Source organism: Heterodontus francisci, chromosome 24 (genome assembly GCF_036365525.1).
Source record: "Heterodontus francisci isolate sHetFra1 chromosome 24, sHetFra1.hap1, whole genome shotgun sequence".
Classification (NCBI taxonomy): Eukaryota; Metazoa; Chordata; class Chondrichthyes; order Heterodontiformes; family Heterodontidae; genus Heterodontus; species Heterodontus francisci.
Genome location: NC_090394.1, coordinates 67,369,045 through 67,387,614, shown reverse-complemented (window position 1 = coordinate 67,387,614; position 18,570 = coordinate 67,369,045).

The window sequence follows — 18,570 nt, the reverse complement described above, 5'->3', positions numbered from 1 at the left end:
GCAACATCACCAATAAGAACTGATGCATAGTCTTGCCTTCCAAAAAACATCTTCCATGCCAACAGAGCCACTTTAAGTTCTCTACTATCACATTTAAATTATTTAGTAAAAGTGGAACATCAGTCTTATAGATGTTTCCTTAAAATGTCATTCTCTGGTCCCTGCAGAAACTTAATTATAATCAGTCAAGGAGATTCAAGGATCTATATGAATCCCCCACATTGAATAAAAATCTCCTCAATTTTTAGATATAACGCTGTCTTTTCAGAATTAAAAAAACTGCACTCAGTTCAAGTTATCCAATCTTTTCTTTCTTTTTTCTTTTGGGCCTCCTTATCTCGAGAGACAATGGATACGCGCCTGGAGGTGGTCAGTGGTTTGTGAAGCAGCGCCTGGAGTGGCTATAAAGGCCAATACTGGAGTGACAGGCTCTTCCACAGGTGCTGCAGAGAAATTTGTTTGTTGGGGCTGTTGCACAGTTGGCTCTCCCCTTGCGCCTCTGTCTTTTTTCCTGCCAACTACTAAGTCTCTTCGACTCGCCACAATTTAGCCCTGTCTTTATGGCTGCCCGCCAGCTCTGGCGAATGCTGGCAACTGACTCCCACGACTTGTGATCAATGTCACACGATTTCATGTCGCGTTTGCAGACGTCTTTATAACGGAGACATGGACGGCCGGTGGGTCTGATACCAGTGGCGAGCTCGCTGTACAATGTGTCTTTGGGGATCCTGCCATCTTCCATGCGGCTCACATGGCCAAGCCATCTCAAGTGCCGCTGACTCAGTAGTGTGTATAAGCTGGGGATGTTGGCCGCTTCAAGGACTTCTGTGTTGGAGATATAGTCCTGCCACCTGATGCCAAGTATTCTCCGAAGGCAGCGAAGATGGAATGAATTGAGACGTCGCTCTTGGCTGGCATACGTTGTCCAGGCCTCGCTGCCGTAGAGCAAGGTACTGAGGACACAGGCCTGATACACTCGGACTTTTGTGTTCCGTGTCAGTGCGCCATTTTCCCACACTCTCTTGGCCAGTCTGAACATAGCAGTGGAAGCCTTACCCATGCGCTTGTTGATTTCTGCATCTAGAGACAGGTTACTGGTGATAGTTGAGCCTAGGTAGGTGAACTCTTGAACCACTTCCAGAGCGTGGTCGCCAATATTGATGGATGGAGCATTTCTGACATCCTGCCCCATGATGTTCGTTTTCTTGAGGCTGATGGTTAGGCCAAATTCATTGCAGGCAGACGCAAACCTGTCGATGAGACTCTGCAGGCATTCTTCAGTGTGAGATGTTAAAGCAGCATCGTCAGCAAAGAGGAGTTCTCTGATGAGGACTTTCCGTACTTTGGACTTCGCTCTTAGACGGGCAAGGTTGAACAACCTGCCCCCTGATCTTGTGTGGAGGAAAATTCCTTCTTCAGAGGATTTGAACGCATGTGAAAGCAGCAGGGAGAAGAAAATCCCAAAAAGTGTGGGTGCGAGAACACAGCCCTGTTTCACACCACTCAGGATAGGAAAGGGCTCTGATGAGGAGCCACCATGTTGAATTGTGCCTTTCATATTGTCATGGAATGAGGTGATGATACTTAGTAGCTTTGGTGGACATCCGATCTTTTCTAGTAGTCTGAAGAGACCACGTCTGCTGACGAGGTCAAAGGCTTTGGTGAGATCAATGAAAGCAATGAAAGCGCGTCTACCCTGAGGCACAGTGTGGCTTTCGTGCAGAGAGATCGACTATTGACATGCTGTTCTCCCTTCGTCAGATCCAATCAAGTACCAACTAAAAAGACAGGAATGTCAAACTTACAGCCCTCGGGCCATATGCTGCTCCCATGCCTTGATAAGTCTCAAAACTCCAGCAACTCAATTCTATTTGCACTTATATTACTTATTTTTCTTGTTTAAATTTTGCTGACCTGGAGATTTGGAAAGGGCTGTCTGAACACTGTTGCTCCAATGGATAAATCTTAGTCAGACTCCTAAAATCTATTATCAGCTGTTTGAGATATATTGTTACTCTTACAAAGTACAAACTTATGAACTATAAAATGAACTTATGAAATAAACTTAAAATGGACACTTTTCCTGTAAAACAAAATAGAGTTGAGAGGTGAGGTGACCTTTTCTTTTCTGCCAATACACTAAGAACCCTGTGCTAATCTTCATGTCTGGGCAAGCATTTGCAAAGTCATTAAAACGCGTTAAGACTGCATTTCTCCAACTGATTGGGCTAACAATATTGCTGCAGACATTTTGACTCCAAGCTTGAACTCCAGAGAATGTTTGTGAAAAGCTCTATTTTATCAAGATAGTATGTAATTGAGTGACACCTGAACTCCATTGTCAGACAATGGCCTAACCATTCAAAAACTACTTATGAATTCAATGGAAGAGAAATTCTGGCCACATGACAGAAACTAGGTTTCTGATGAGTTTTAATTATGGTATATTCTGGGCGGACAAAGGCAGTGTAAAAACAAGAAATGCTGGAACCACTCAGCAGCTCTGGCAGCATCTGTGAAAAGAAGCAGAGTTAACGTTTCGGGTCAGTGACCCTTCTTCAGAACTGACAAATATTAGAAAAGTCACAGGTTATAAGCAAGTAAGGTGGGGGTGAGACAAGAGATAACAAAGGAGAAGGTGTAGATTGGACAAGACCACATAGCTGACCAAAAGGTCATGGAGCAAAGGCAAACAATATGTTAATGGTGTGTTGAAAAAAGACATCTGTGCGATTGAAGAGAAAGGACCCTGCCTAACACCACCAGCTTTTAAGCGACATAGAGGCAGAGACTGGAATCGGCTTTGAACTCTCCACCTGAAAAATCGTACCAGGGCTTTGCCATTGAACTTGGACTAGAATATAGCAAGAGAAATCTGCAACAATGCATCCATCCGCCTAAACTTCCCAAGCTCTTCTTCAGTGAACAAGGAAAAGATTACAGGCCTACACCAGTTCAAGTCTTCACCCCAGGGTAAAGCAAGTGTAACAGAGAACGCTTAAAAATTCATAAGACCTAAACGCAAGTTACTATATAATCTCTATCTCTTCTTGAGTGTGTACTTGTATGAGTATGAGAACGGGTGTAATTGCATATATTCCGGGTGTTGAATAATAAACAATTATCTTTCTTTTAAAACTTAAGAGAAAATCTGTCACTTGTCTATTCTTAACAATTAAAGCACTCAGGGGTTAAAACACTTTTTAAAAAAATATGCTGTCTTCAGTCAGTCCAGAGATGGAAAAGGGAGAGCCACCCCTATCATCACTCATCTGTCCCTTCCAAACAGCACTGTCGATGTACCTATCCCACATGGACTGTAGCAGTTCAAGAGGGCAGCTCACCACTACCTTCACAAGGGCAATTAGGGATGGGCAATATATGCTGGCCTAGCCAGCGACACCCACACCCCATGAATGAATAAAAAAGAGAATAAAATCTTCATGCATAAATACCCTTTCTATATTTTTCAATGATAGCTGTCCCTGTTGAATGAATAACTTAAATGAATAAAATAGCTAAATAAATCTTGATTTATTCATTTATGCATTACACTGCTTCATTAAAGCCGATAAGTCATTTTTGTCAATGTGTTAAGCTCTTTTTACAAGTGTCTTTGTCTGTGAAAATCGTCTAGTGAACAATTCAGTGACCAATTCAACCATCCTGACTTGTATGTATATCATTGTTCCTCCATCATCACTGGAACAAAATCCTGCAATCCCTACCTCAGAGCAATTGTGGGAGTATCTTCAATACATGGATTGCAGAGGTGCAAGAAAGCAGCTCATCACCACCTTCTCAAAGACAGCTAAGGATGGGTAATCAATGATGGCTTTTCTTGCAATGCATGTATTCCGAGAAAGAATAATGTTGTGGAATTTCCTCACAGCTCTTGACTTTAGCTGTAAATTTCGCAGAAGTGCAGAGTTTACACACATAAACGGTTTTTGCTGTACTTCTGCCAGCACAGTGACAGCAGCTTTGAGGAAATTCTCTTAAGATATTTGCAAAAAATTTTTTTTTAAATTTCCAAAATATACTTTATTCATAAAAATCTGCAAAAATTACATTGCCAAACAGTTTCAAACAGCACCAAAAAATACAAACTTTGCAAGGGAGATCAGTTTCCTTCTATACTAACATGAGTTTCTTCACAACCCTTCCATTTCACAATTGTCATGCCAAAAACCGTTTTACATTTACAGCAAATGAAAATATTAACGATACAGTTCGAGGGGTTTCCCATGGATCCAGCCCCTCAGTTCAGCTTGGTGGGGGATCTTACACTGTGGTCTTTCCCCATTGAGCCTTTGCTGCGGCTGCCCGAAGCTTTAGTGCGTCCCTCAGCACGTAGTGCTGGACCTTGGAATGTGCCAGTCTGCAACATTCGGTGGTGGACAACTCTTTGCGCTGGAAGACCAGCAAGTTTCGGGCAGACCAAAGGGCGTCTTTCACCGAATTGATAGTCCTCCAGCAGCAGTTGATGTTTGTCTCGGTGTGCGTCCCTGGGAACAGCCCGTAGAGCACAGACTCCTGTGTTACAGAGCTGCTTGGGATGAACCTCGACAAAAACCACTGCATCTCTTTCCACACCTGCTTTGCAAAGACACATTCCAGGAGGAGGTGGGCGACCGTCTCTTCCCCATCACAGCCACCGCGGGGGCATTGTGTGGAGGGGGCGAGACTTCGGGTGTGCATGAAGGATCTGACGGGGACGGCCCTTCTCACCACCAGCCAAGCTAAGTCTTGGTGCTTGTTTGAAAGTTCTGGTGATGAGGCATTCCGCCAAATGACTTTGACGGTCTGCTCGGGGAACCATCCGACAGGATCCACCGTCTCCTTTTCCCGTAGGGCCTTGAGGACATTCCGTGCAGACCACTGCCTGATGGACCGGTGGTCAAAGGTGTTTTCCCGCAGAAACTGCTCCACGAAGGATAGGTGGTATGGCACGGCCCAACTGCATGGAGCGTTCCGCGGCAATGTGGCCAAGCCCATCCTTCGCAACACCGGGGACAGATAGAACCTCAGCACGTAGTGACACTTGGAGTTTGCGTACTGGAGGTCTACACACAGCTTGATGCAGCCGCACACGAAGGTGGTCATCAGGATGAGGGCCACGTTGGGTACATTTTTCCCGCCCTTGTCTAGAGATTTGAACATCGTGTCCCTCTGGACCCGGTCCATTTTAGATCCCCAGATGAAGCGGAAAATGGCTCGGGTGACTGCCACGGCACAGGAGTGGGGTATGGGCCAGGCCTGTGCCACGTAGAGCAACAACGTGAGCGCCTCGCACCTGATGACCAGGTTCTTACCCACAATGGAGAGAGATCGCTGCCCCCACATGCCCAACTTTTGTCGTACCTTGGCTACACGCTCCTCCCATGTTTTGGTGCACGCCCCGGCCCTTCCGAACCATACCCCCAGCACCTTCAGATAATCTGACCTGAGGGTGAAGGGGACAAAGGATCGGTCAGCCCAGTTCCAAAAGAACATGGCCTCGCTCTTGCCGTGGTTAACTTTGGCTCCCGAGGCCAGTTCGAACTGGTCGCAGATGCTCATCAGTCTGCGCAAGGGCAGCAGATCCGAGCAGAAGACGGCGACGTCATCCATGTACAGGGAGGTTTTAACCTGAGTGCCTCCGCTGCCTGGGATTGTCACCCCTCCTATGCTCGCATCCTTCCTAATAGACTCAGCAAAGGGTTCAATACAGCAAACAAACAAGACCGGGGAGAGAGGACAGCCCTGTCTGACTCCAGATTTGATCGGGAAACTTTCCGATTCCCACCCGTTGATTGAGACTGCGCTACTGATGTTTGTGTAGAGCAGTTGGATCCAATTGCAGATTCCCTCCCCAAACCCCATTTTGGAAAGCACGTCCATCATGTAGGTGTGCGATATCCTGTCAAAAGCCTTCTCCTGCTCCAGGCTGATGAGGCAGGTGTCCACCCTCCTGTCCCGTACGTAGGCGATCGTATCCCTGAGTTGCGCGAGACTATCAGAGATCTTCCTGCCGGGTACAGTACAGGTCTGATCGGGGTGAATCACCAACTCCAGAGCAGATTTGACTCGACTGGCTATGACCTTGGACAGAATCTTGTAGTCAACATTAAGCACACCTATTACAGTAGCTTGAAGAGTTTCCAGAACCTATCATAACTAGAAACATAATGCCACAAACATGGTCACACATACCAATTTAAAATCACAGTAGTTAACTTTAAGATTAAAAAGAGATCATCCCAGCACCACTGGCAGATCTCAGTTCAGCCCAGTCCTAAAATTAACCTGCAGTTAAGTAATTTTCAGTACCAATATTCTGATCCATTTGTTTAATGTAAATCCAAACAGATTCTCCCATGTTCTTATTTCCTTTGTACAGATGCGGCCTCTGGCCTGCCTCTTACTTGTTTCGAGTTTATGGTCAACTAAATAAGAAAACATACGTGTACTAAAAATGACTGTAGGAAGAATAATTGCTTCCTAAAAGATATAAGTTCCTATGATCTTCTAAATAAGAGTGATTTGCATTTCTTGACGAAGGTCCCATCCTCTCTCAGAATCTCTCAGGGCGGCACAGTGGCGCAGTGGTTAGCACTGCAGCCTCACAGCTCCAGGGACCCGGGTTCGATTCTGGGTACTGCCTGTGTGGAGTTTGCAAGTTCTCCCTGTGTCTGCGTGGGTTTTCTCCGGGTGCTCCGGTTTCCTCCCACAAGCCAAAAGACTTGCAGGTTGATTGGTAAATTGACCATTATAAATTGTCACTAGTATAGGTAGGTGGTAGGGAAATATAGGGACAGGTGGGGATGTGGTAGGAATATGGAATTAGTGTAGGATTAGTATAAATGGGTGGTTGATGGTCGGCACAGACTCGGTGGGCCGAAGGGCCTGTTTCAGTGCTGTATCTCTAATCTAATCTAATTGTGAAACATATTTGCATTTGCTATTAAAGCCTTTGAAGTTAAAATTTTTGCCAATAGTCTTACCTTTAGATTGAAGTGGAATAGCACAGGCACTTCATCGAAGTTGAAAACCTCTTCATAATTCTGAATGTTTCACTGCACAGCAGCAATGAAATAACTTCCTGTTATATGATCAGCCTATGCTTGTATACTATTAGCAGTACTGTACTTAATGAGCATGTGCAGGTTGTGTCATGGGTTTGGGACAAAGCATATATTGAGGATTGGCTAACACACAGAAAATAAGAGAGTAGGAATAAACAGTTCATTTTGGGTTGTAAGCTCTAATTACTGGGGGACTGCAAGGACCAGTGCTTGGGCGTCAGCTATGTACAATCTATATCAATAACTTAGATGAGAGGACAAAATGTAATATATGTAAGTTTTCTGATGACACAAAGTTAGTTGGCAAAGTAAGTTGTGAGGAGGACACAAAGAAACTGCAAAGGGATATAGACAGGTTAAATGACTGGGCAAGAATGTGGCAGATGGAATATAATATGGGGAAGTGTGAAGGTATCCAATTTGGTAGGAAAAACAAAAAAGCAGAATTTTTTTCAAATGGTAAAAGACTGGAAAACATTAGTATTCAGAGGAATCTGGGCGTCCTTGTACACGAATCACAGCAAGTTAACATGCAGGTACATCAAGCAATTAGGAAAGCAAATGGTAAGCTATCCTTTATTATAAAGGGATTACAGTATCAGAGTAAAGAAACCATACTGCAATTATATAAGATCTTGGTGGTGTACTGTGTACAGTTTTCATCTCCTACCCAAGGAAAGATATACTTGCCTTACAGGGAGTACAACAAAGATTCACTAGACTGTTTCTTGAGATGAGGGGCTTGTCTTATGAGGACAGATTGAGTAAACTTGGCCTATATTCATAGAGTCATATATGGCACAGAAGGAAGCCATTTGGCCCATCGAGTCCATGCCAGCTCGCCACGGAGCTATGCAATCAGGTCCACTCCCTGACTTGATCCCCAGAGCCCTGCAAGTCTATTCTCTCATGTGGTCATCCAACTTCCCTTGACGTCATTGACCATCTCCACTTCCAACACCTTTGTGGATAGTGAGTTTCAGGTCATTACCACCCGCTGCATAAAAAAGTGCTTCCTCATATTCCCCCTTCATCTTTTGCCTAAAACTTTCAATCTGTGTCCCTTAGTCCTTGCACCATTTGTTAATGGGAACAGTTTTTCCTTGTCTAACTTTTCTAAGTTAACTTCCCTGGAGTTTAAAAGAATTGACCTAATTGAACCATGTAAAATTCTTAAGGGGCTTGACAGGATGGCTGCTGGGAGGATGTTTCCCCTGGCTGTGCAGTATAGAACTAGAGGGTCACAGTCTCAAAATAAGGGATTGGCCATTTAGGACTGAGGTGAGGAGAAATTTCTTCATTCAAAGGGTTGTGAATCTTTGGAATTATCAAACTCAGAGGGCTCTGGATGCTTGGTTGTTCTGTATTTTTGAAACTAGAGATTGATAGATTTTTGGATACTAATGGAAACAAATGATTATGGGGATAGAGCAGGAAAATGGAGTTGAGGTAGATGATCAGCCATGATCTTATTGAATAAGATGGGCCAAATAGCATACACCTGCTCCTATTTCTTATGTGTCCCTCCTTTCGGGTCACGTTGATAGTCCTGGTAAATCTACATGTACTTTCTCTGTGGCCCTAACATCTTTTCTGTAATAGAACACTCAAAACTGTATACAGTATTCCTAATTGTGCCTAAAATTAAACTATTTGCATTACATTTTTTAAAAATTCATTCATGGGATGTGGGCGACGCTGGCCAGACCGGCATTTATTGTCCATCCCTAATTGCCATTGAGAAGGTGGTGGTGAGCTGCCTTCTTGAACCGCTGCAGTCCATTTGGTGTAGGTATACCCACAGTGCTGTTAGGAAGGGAGTTCCAGGATTTTGACCCAGCGACAGTGAAGGAATGGCGATATAGTTCCAAATCAGGATGGTGTGTGACTTGGAGGGGAACTTGCAGGTGGTGGTGTTCTCATGCATTTGCTGCCCTTGTCCTTCTAGTTGGTAGAGGTCGCGGGTTTGGAAGGTGCTGTCTGAGGAGCCTTGGTGCATTGCTGCAGTGCATCTTGTAGATGGTACACACTGCTGCCACTGTGCATCAGTGGTGGAGGGAGTAAATGTTTGTAGATGGGGTGCCAATCAAGCGGACTGCTTTGTCCTGGATGGTGTCAAGCTTCTTGAGTGTTGTTGGAGCTGCACCCATACAGGCAAGTGGTGAGTATTCCATCACACTCCTGACTTGTGTCTTGTAGATGGTGGACAGGCTTTGGGGAGTCAGGAGGTGAGTTACTCGCCTCAGGATTCCTAGCCTCTGACCTGCTCTTGTAGCCACGGTATTTATATGGCTACTCCAGTTCAGTTTCTGGTCAATGGTAGCCCCTAGGATGTTGATATTGGGGGATTCAGCGATGGTAATGCTGTTGAATGTCAAGGGGAGATGGTTAGATTCTCTCTTGTTGGAGATGGTCATTGCCTGGCACTTGTGTGGCGCAAATGTTAATTGCCACTTATCAGCCCAAGCCTGGATATTGTCCAGGTCTTGCTGCATTTCTACACGGACTGCTTCAGTATCTGAGGAGTCACAAATGGTGCTGAACAATGTGCAATCATCAGCAAACATCCCCACTTCTGACCTTATGATTGAAGGAAGGTCATTGATGAAGCAGCTGAAGATGGTTGGGCCCAGGAACTCCTGCAGTGATGTCCTGGAGCTTAGATGATTGACCTCAAACAACCACAACCATCTTCCTTTGTGCTAGGTATGACTCCAGCCAGCGGAGGGTTTTCCCCCTGATTTCCATTGACTTCAGTTTTGCTAGGGCTCCTTGATGCCATACTCGGTCAAATGAAGTCCCCCACCCAGATTACATTTTGTGCCCTTGCCACCCTTAGTGCTTCCTCCAAGTGGTGTTCAACATGGTGGAGTACTGAGTCATCAGCTGAGGGAGGGCGGTAGGTGGTAATCAGTAGGAGGTTACCTTGCCCATGTTTGCACTGAGGGTGGCAAGGGCACAAAATCTACTCTGGGTGGGGGACTTCAATGTCCATCACCAAGAGTGGCTCGGTAGCACCACTACCGACCGAGCTGGCCGAGTCCTAAAGGACATAGCTGCTAGACCGGGTCTGCGGCAGATGGTGGGGGAACCAACACGAGGGAAAACATACTTGACCTCGTGTTCACCAATCTGCCTGCTGCAGATGCTTCTGTCCATGACTGTGTTGGTAGGAGTGACCACCGCACAGTTCCAGTTGTAACTAATCAATCATTGGTTGGCATTGAGATAATTTTGCAAATAAGTAATAGATAATGGATGCCAGCAGCACTAATGATGTTTTAGTTTCTTCAATTTTATTGATTTGTAATGTTTTCTTAGTATATTTACCCTTTTATCTTTATTTTCTTGGACTTCAGATTCTGAGCTGGATGGATGTAGTTTTTGACAACAGTCATCAGTGCTGCTGGGAGCATAACTCATACGTGCTGACCAACAAAATGAGAAAAGTTGGCACAATCCACGAACTGATAACTCAAAAAAGAAAATTCAACTGATAAACAGTCCTGAAAAAAGGCCCTTGACCATGGTCAATGTTTTAAGGTGACTGATATAATTAAATTCTTCTGTATTTCACTGCATTTGAAGATATTTATTAGTCTTTGGGGATCACATTCAGCAATTCAGTTTGTTTTTCTATGAAAACTGAAACCTTTACAAGGAGTTGCAAAGCTCCTGAAGATAAAACAAAAGATTCTTGACATGGATACATCTCCACTGAGCTTTAAGAACTATCCACCACAGCTGCTAAGAACTACCCTGTAGTAGCAACAGAAGGTCACTCAGATGTAATATAAAAACTGAACATAATGCGTCTACAGCACTTAACATGCTACTTAATTTGTTGTAAAACCATTACTCCAAGTGACAAAATTTATGCAATTCTTGCTACAACATCAACATGCAGCATTTAAGATTCTGTTCGCTTTGCTTTTGCAGATCCTTAAAATTATGCTTTTATAATTTTTCTGACATGAGGATATTGAAAGTGCAGGCTGTCCACATGTGATCGTATTTCAGAAACTGGATCTGACCGCTTAAATTTTCTTGAATGCTGATATCAAATATTTAAAAAGAGGTATTTATTGGAAATTAGAATGTCTGGACTAGTCAGCAAACTTTTCTGATCTAGAAAATGTTGGTTTGGTTAGAAATAAATCGGAATGTCAGGCATACCTAGCTGGTCTACAAACCTAAACTAAGATTTGAAAAACAACAGTGAGGTGAATGTACAGCTAATTTGTTTTTAGTAGTGTTGACTAAGGCGGGAATGTCGGCCAGAGCTCCCTGCTCTTCTTTCAATAGTACCACTGGGATCTTTAACATCCCCTTGAAAAGGCAGATGGGAATTACGGGTTTAATGTCTCCTCAATGCAGCACTCCCTTAGTACTGCATGGGGCTATCAGCCTAGAGAGGGCTTGAAGTGATTCAGATGCAGGGGTGCTACCCATTGAGTCCAAGCTGGTAGCATTTGGTCATCAAATTCAGACTTACACATCAGATTCATTTTTTAATATTTGTGATTAAAGGAACTTAGTCCAAACCTGAAATGCCAATTTATCTGTTATCTGCACAAATGCTGACTGACCTGTTCAATGTTGCCTATATTTTAAATTGCCTCTTATAGAATGCATGAGATCTCTTCTGCATATTCGCAATATTTCAGCTCACATTCAGGAGATAATGCACAATATATAATTAATGTTAATCCATCCATTGGTTCCCACTTCAACAAGGGCTGGCCACTTTGGTAGTTATGAGAAATTAACAGAAAGCATTTAATTCTACAAGCTTATATTAGCAGTGTTAACTTTACTGTAGAAACTTTTTAAATCACACTAAGGGGATATAGAGCTGGAGTATTGTGGCCAATTCTGGGCAACACACTTTAGGAAGGATGTCAAAGCTTTGGAGAGGATACAGAGGAGACTTACTGGATGGTGCCAGGGATGCAGGACTTCAGTTATGTGGAGAGACTAGAGAAGCTGGAGTTGTTCTCCTTACAGCAAGGAAGGTTAAGGGGAGATGTGAGAAGTGTTCAAAATCATGAAGCATATTGTTAAGAGTTAATAAGGGGAAACTGTTTCCAGTGACAAAAGGGTTAGTAACCAGCAGACACAGATTTAAAAGCAAAATACTGCGGATGCTGGAAATCTGAAACAAAAACGGAAAATGCTGGAAATAGTCAGCAGGTCAGACAGCATCTGTGGAGAGAAAAAGAGTTAATGTTTCAGGTCAGATCATCTGATGAAAGGTCACAGACCTGAAACGTTAATTCTGCTTTTCTCTCCACAGATGGTATCTGACCTGTTGAGTATTTCCAGCAATTTCTGTATTTGTTTGACACAGATTTAAGATGATTGACAAAAGAACCAGGGCAATATGAGGTGAAAAGATTTACGCAGGGAATTGTGATTTGGAATGCACTGCTTGAAAGGTGGTGGAAGCAGGTTCAATAGTAACTTTCAAAGGGAATTGGATCATTACTTAAAGGGGTAAAATTTGCAAGGCTATAGGGAAAAGACAGGGGAGTGGGACTAATTGGATAATTCTTTAAAAGAGCTGGCAGAGGTATGATAGGTTGAATGGCCTGCTTCTGTGCTGTATCGTGCTGATTACTGATAAGGCTTTATGTACATTGAGTTTTTCAGACTGGAATAAAGATAATACCTACAACAAGAACTTACATTTATATAGCGCCTTTAATGCTATACAACAACCCAAAGCGCTTCACAGGAGAGTTATAAAGCCAAATTTGACACTGAGCCACATAAGGCGAAATGAGGCCAGAGGACCAACGAGGCAGGTCAAAGAGGCAGGTTTTAAGGAGAGGTTTAGGGAAGGAATTCCAGAGTTTAGGGCATGGCAGCTGAAGGCACGGCCCCCAATGGTGGAGCAATTAAAATCAGGCATGCTCAAGAGGCCAGATTGGATGAAGGCAGATATCTTGGATTGTGCAGTCAGAGAAGATTACAGAAATAGGGAGGGGCGAAACCATGGAGGTATTTGAAAACAAGAATGAGAATTTTAAAATAACTGGGCCAGCGAGCACAGGGGTGATGGGTGAAGGGGACTTGGTGCTGGTAAGGACACGGGCAGCAGAGTTTTGGATGACCTCAATTTTACGGAGGTTAGAATGTGACAAGCCTTCCAGGAGTGTCTTGAAACTGTCAAGTCTTGAGGTAATAAAGGCAAGGATGAGGGGTTTAGCAGGAGATCAGCTGAGGGAGGGGCTGATTCGAGCAATGCTATGATGGTGGAAATAGGTCGTCTTAGTGATGGTGCGGATATATGGTCAGAAGCTCATCTCGAGGTCAAATATAACACCGAATTTGCCAACAGTCTGATTCAGCCTCAGACAGTTGCCAGAGTGAGGGTTGTAGTCGGTGGCTAGGGAGCGAAGTTTGTGGTGTGGACTATGGCTTCAGTCCTCCAATAATTAACTGCAGGAAATTTCAGCTCATCAAGCAATGGATGTTGGACAAGCAGTCTGATAAATTTAGCGACAATGGAGGAGTCAAGAGAGGTGGTGGTGAGGTAGAGATAGGTGTCATCAGTGGACATGTAACAACTCATGCTGTTTGTTGGATGATGTTGCCAAGGGGCATAGGAGGGGCCTAAGGATAGATCCTTGCGGGGGGGGGGGCACCAAAGGTAATGGTGCAGGACTGGAAAAAAAAGCTATTGTAGGAGATACTCTGGCTACAATTAGGATAGATAGCAATGGAACCATGCAAGCACAGTCCTAACCCATAGGACGATGGTGGAGAGGCGTTGGAGGAGGATGGCGTGGTCACCCATGTCAAATGAACATAGGAAGATAGGAACAGCAGTAGGCCATTCAGCCCCTCGAGCCTGTCCCGCCATTCAATGAGATCATGGCCTAACTCCATATACCTGCTTTTGGCCCATATCCCTTAATATCTTTGCTTAACAAATATCTATCTCAGATTTAAAATTAACAACTGTTCTAGCTTCAACTGCTGTTTGTGGGAGAGCGTTCCAAACCTCTACCACCCTTTGCATGAAGAAGTGCTTCCTAACATCTCTCCTGAATGGTCTGGTTCTCATTTTTAGACTATGCCCCCTAGTTTTAGAATCTCCAACCAGTGGAAATAGTTTATCTTTATCTAGCCTGTCTTTTCCTGTTAATATCTTGAAGACTTCGATCAGATCACCCCTTAACCTTCTAAATTCGAGTGAAAACAGGCCTAATTTGTGTAATCTCTCCTCGTAACTTAACCCCTGTAGTCCAGGTATCATTCTTGTAAACCTACGTTGCACTCCCTCCAAGGCCAATATAGCCTTCCTAAGGTGCGGTGCCCAGAACTGCTCACAGTACTCCAAGTGGGGTCTAACCAGGGGTTTGTACAGCTGCAGCATAACCTCTGTGTCTTTATACTCCAATCCTCTAAATATAAAGGCTAGCATTCCATTAGCCTTTTTGATTATTTTCTGCACTTGCTTGTGGCATTTTAAAGATCTATGCACCTGAACCCCCAAGTCTCTTTGGACATCCACTGTACTTAACCTCTTCCCATTTAGAAAGTACCCTGCTCTATCCTTTTTTGGTCCAAAATGGATAATCTCACATTTGCCCGCATTGAAATCCATCTGTCACAGTTTTGCCCACTCACCTAGTCTGTCAATATCTCTTTGTAATTTTATGCTATCATCTAGACTGTCTGCCACCTAACTTTGTATCATCAGCAAATTTGGATATATGACTTACTATGCCATCATCCAAGTCATTAATGAGTAATGTGAATAATTGAGGCCCCAACACAGATCCCTGCGGGACACCACTAGTCACATCCTGCCATTGGAGTACTTACCCATTATCCCCACTCTCTGTCGCGTACCACTGAACCAACTTCCTAACCATGTCAATAATTTGCCCTCAACTCCATGAGCTTCTACCTTAGTTAACAGTCTCTTATGTGGGACTTTATCAAATGCCTTCTGGAAGTCCATATAAATAACATCCATAGACATTCCCCTGTCACCTTAGCCACCGCTTCAAAAAATTCAATGAGATTTGTCAGCATGATCTTCCCGTCATGAATCCATGCTGGCTGTCCCTGATTAACTGAATTTTTTTTAGGTGTTCAGTCACCCTATCCTTGATTATAGACTCCAGCAACTTGCCCACCACAGATGTCAGGCTAACTGGTCTGTAATTTCCTTGGTTCCCCCTTTCACCCTTCTTAAAAAGTGAAGTGACATGTGCAACTTTCCAATCCAGAGGGACCACTCCTGAATCTAGGGAACTCTGAAAGACTATAGTTAGGGCATCTACAATGTGCTCCCCTGGTTTCTTTAACACCCTCAGATGGAAACCGTCAGGTCCTGGGGATTTCTCACTCTTTAGTTCCATTAATTTCCTTGTTACTGATGTTTTACTTACGTTAATTGTATTAAGTCCCTGTCCCCTATCGGCTATTAATTTTTTCGGGACTTCCGGCAAGTTATCCTCCTTTTCAACTGTAAATACTGAGGTAAAGTAATTGTTCAACATGTCTGCCATTTCCCCATTATCAATGACTATATCTCAATTTTCAGCTTTTAGTGGGCCTACATTGCTCTTGACCACCCACTTTCCCCTTATGTAACTATAACATTTCTTCTTATTGATTTTGATGTCCCTTGCAAGTTTCCTTTCATAATCTCTTTTAGTAGCTCTTATAAGCTGCTTTGTGACCCTTTGCTGGTCTTTGTATCAATCCCATTCGGCTGGATCTGTGCTGCATTTTGCATTTTTGTACGCCCTTTCTTTTTGTTTTATGCTATCCCTAATCTCTTTAGTTGTCCATGGCTGTTTTTTCTGTGAAGTGGAGCTTTTTCCTCTCAGGGGTATATACTCGCTCTGTATTTCGTTAAATGTTTCTTTAAATATTCTCCAATGTTCTTCAGTCGTTTGACCCATTAACCGATCTACCCAGTTTACTGTGGACAGTCTCAGTCTCATCCCAGTGAAGTCAGCCTTACCCAAGTCTAAATTTCTAGTAGTTGATTCGTGCTTTTCACTTTCAAACGCTACCTTGAATTCGAGCATGTTGTGATCACTATTTGATAAATGTTCACGCACAGTTAGGCTACTAATTAAATTTGGCTCGTTACTCATAACTAAATCTAATATTGCCTGTCACCTTGTTACATCTAGGACATATTGCTGTAGGAAACTATCCCGGACACATTCCAGAAATTCACTACCTTTCTGACAGGTGCTAGTCTGCCTCTCCCAATCTATGTGTAAGTTAAAATCTCCCATTAATACTACTCTGCCTTTGTTACACACTTGCCTAATTTGTGCATTTATGCAATCTAACACCTTGGAACTGCTACCAGGGGGTCTGACAGGTTGAGAAGGATGAGGAGGGATAGTTTACCTGTCACATAGGAGATCATTTGTGACTTTAATAAGTGCCATTTCCGTACTGTGACAGTAGTGGAAACCTGATTAGAGGGATTTAAACATGGAGTTCCAGGAAAGATGGGAGCAGATTTGGGCGACGACAACACGTTCAATGACTTTGGAGAGGAAAGGGAGGTTGGAGTTGGGTGATAGCTCGCAAGGATAGTTGGGGGTGGGGGTGGGGGGGTCAAGGGTTAGTCTTTTTGAGATGGGCAATGACAGCATATTTGAAGGCGGGATAGTACCTGAGGAGAAAGAACTGTTAACAACATCAGTTAAAATAGGGGCCAGGAAGGGAAGTTGGGTGATCAGGGGTTTAGTGGGAATCTGGTGGAGGAAGCAGGAGGTTGATCTCATAGACATGATAAGCTGGAAAAGGGTATAAAGAGAGATAAGAAACTAGAGAATCATGCCATGGGATTGCTTCTTCTGTTTCCTTACGATTTTCTTTTCTCTCTCTCCTGCAAGCACTAACCTCTGTTGTCTAGAATGATGCATTACTGTAGGTACCCCAACCTAGCGCCAGGCGCCCCCTCCAACAAGACGAGTCAACCGCCGCCCACGTGCTTGGCTCCTCCCACCCTCCCCCCTCCCGCTCGCGCAGGCCGTGCGCCACCGCTGCGCAGGCGCACCCCGCACCCCACCCACCGCGCACGCGCAGGAGGCGGCAGCGAGCCAGAAAAGCGGTTGGCTGAGGGAGGTGGGGGAGTTAGGGACGGACAGCGGAGGAGATGACGGGAGGGATAGCGGTTCGGCTGTGATAACTTGCCTGACGCAGACTGCTCGTGAAGGAAGACAGAATTGTGGCGAAAACTTGCCTGTCTGTGCGCAGGATCGGGTTGCTTGTTGATTGCTCAATAGCTGTGTCCATTACTCAGTCTAGGAGCCACCCAGCTTTGCTGGTTGTCACTATGCCCAGCACGAGCTTTGTACAGTGAGCTCGTCACTGGTATCAGACCCACCAGCCGTCCATGTCTCTGCTTTAAAGATGCCTGCAAGCGCGCCATGAAGACCTGTGACATTGACCACAAGTCGTGGGAGTCAGTTGCCAGCGATCGCCAGAGCTGACGGACAGCCATAAAGGCAGGGCTAAAGAGTGGCGAGTCAAAGAGACTTAGTAGTTGGCAGGAAAAAAGACAGAAGCGCAAGGAGGGAGCCAACTGTGTAACAGCCCCGACAACCAATTTTATCTGCAGCGCCTGTGGAAGAGTCTGTCACTCTAGAATTGGCCTTTATAGCCACTCCAGGCGCTGCTTCACAAACCACTGACAACCTCTAGGCGCTTACCCATTGTCTCTCGAGACGAGGCCAAAGAAGAAGCTTTAAATGGTAATGGAGGTGTTGCAAGCAAGACTAATGTGACCAATAGGAGCAGACATTTCTGTGATCTTATGCAAAGAAAAGAAAGTCTTGAAAGACAGGACGTCCCAAAATGCTTTACAGCTAATGAAGTACTTGTCTTTTAAGAGAACAGAGCAAAGGATAAAGTTGTTCTACCAGTTTTTATTGGAACAGGGGCTCCTTCTCCAGCAAAAAGGGGCACTGGAATGTATTTTAAAGCTATCAGTTGTTAAATAACAATCATTTCAACTTAGAAATATTATGCCTTTTATGACGTCTGAAAGTGCTTTACAGCCAACAAAGTACTTTTTGAATTGCAGGAAATGCGGCAGTGAGCTCCCACACACAGCAATGGGATAATGACCAGATAATTTTTTTGTTCTTGTGGATAGAGGGATAAATACTGGCCAGGATACCGGGAGAACTCCCCTGCTCTTCTAAATAGTGCTGTGGGATATTTTATGTCCATCTGAGAGGGCAGACAGGACCTGGGTTTAACATCTCATCCAAAAGACGGCACCTTTTTTTAATTCATTCATGGGATGTGGGCGTCGCAGGCCAGGCCAGCATTTGTTGCCCATCCCTAATTGCCCTTGAGAAGATGGTGGTGAATTGCCTTCTTGAACCGCTGCAGTTCATGCGGTACACCCACAGTGCCGATAGGAAGGGAGTTCTAGGATTTTGACCCAGCGACAGTGAAGGAACGGCGATATAGTTCCAAGTCAAGATGGTGTGTGACTTGGAGG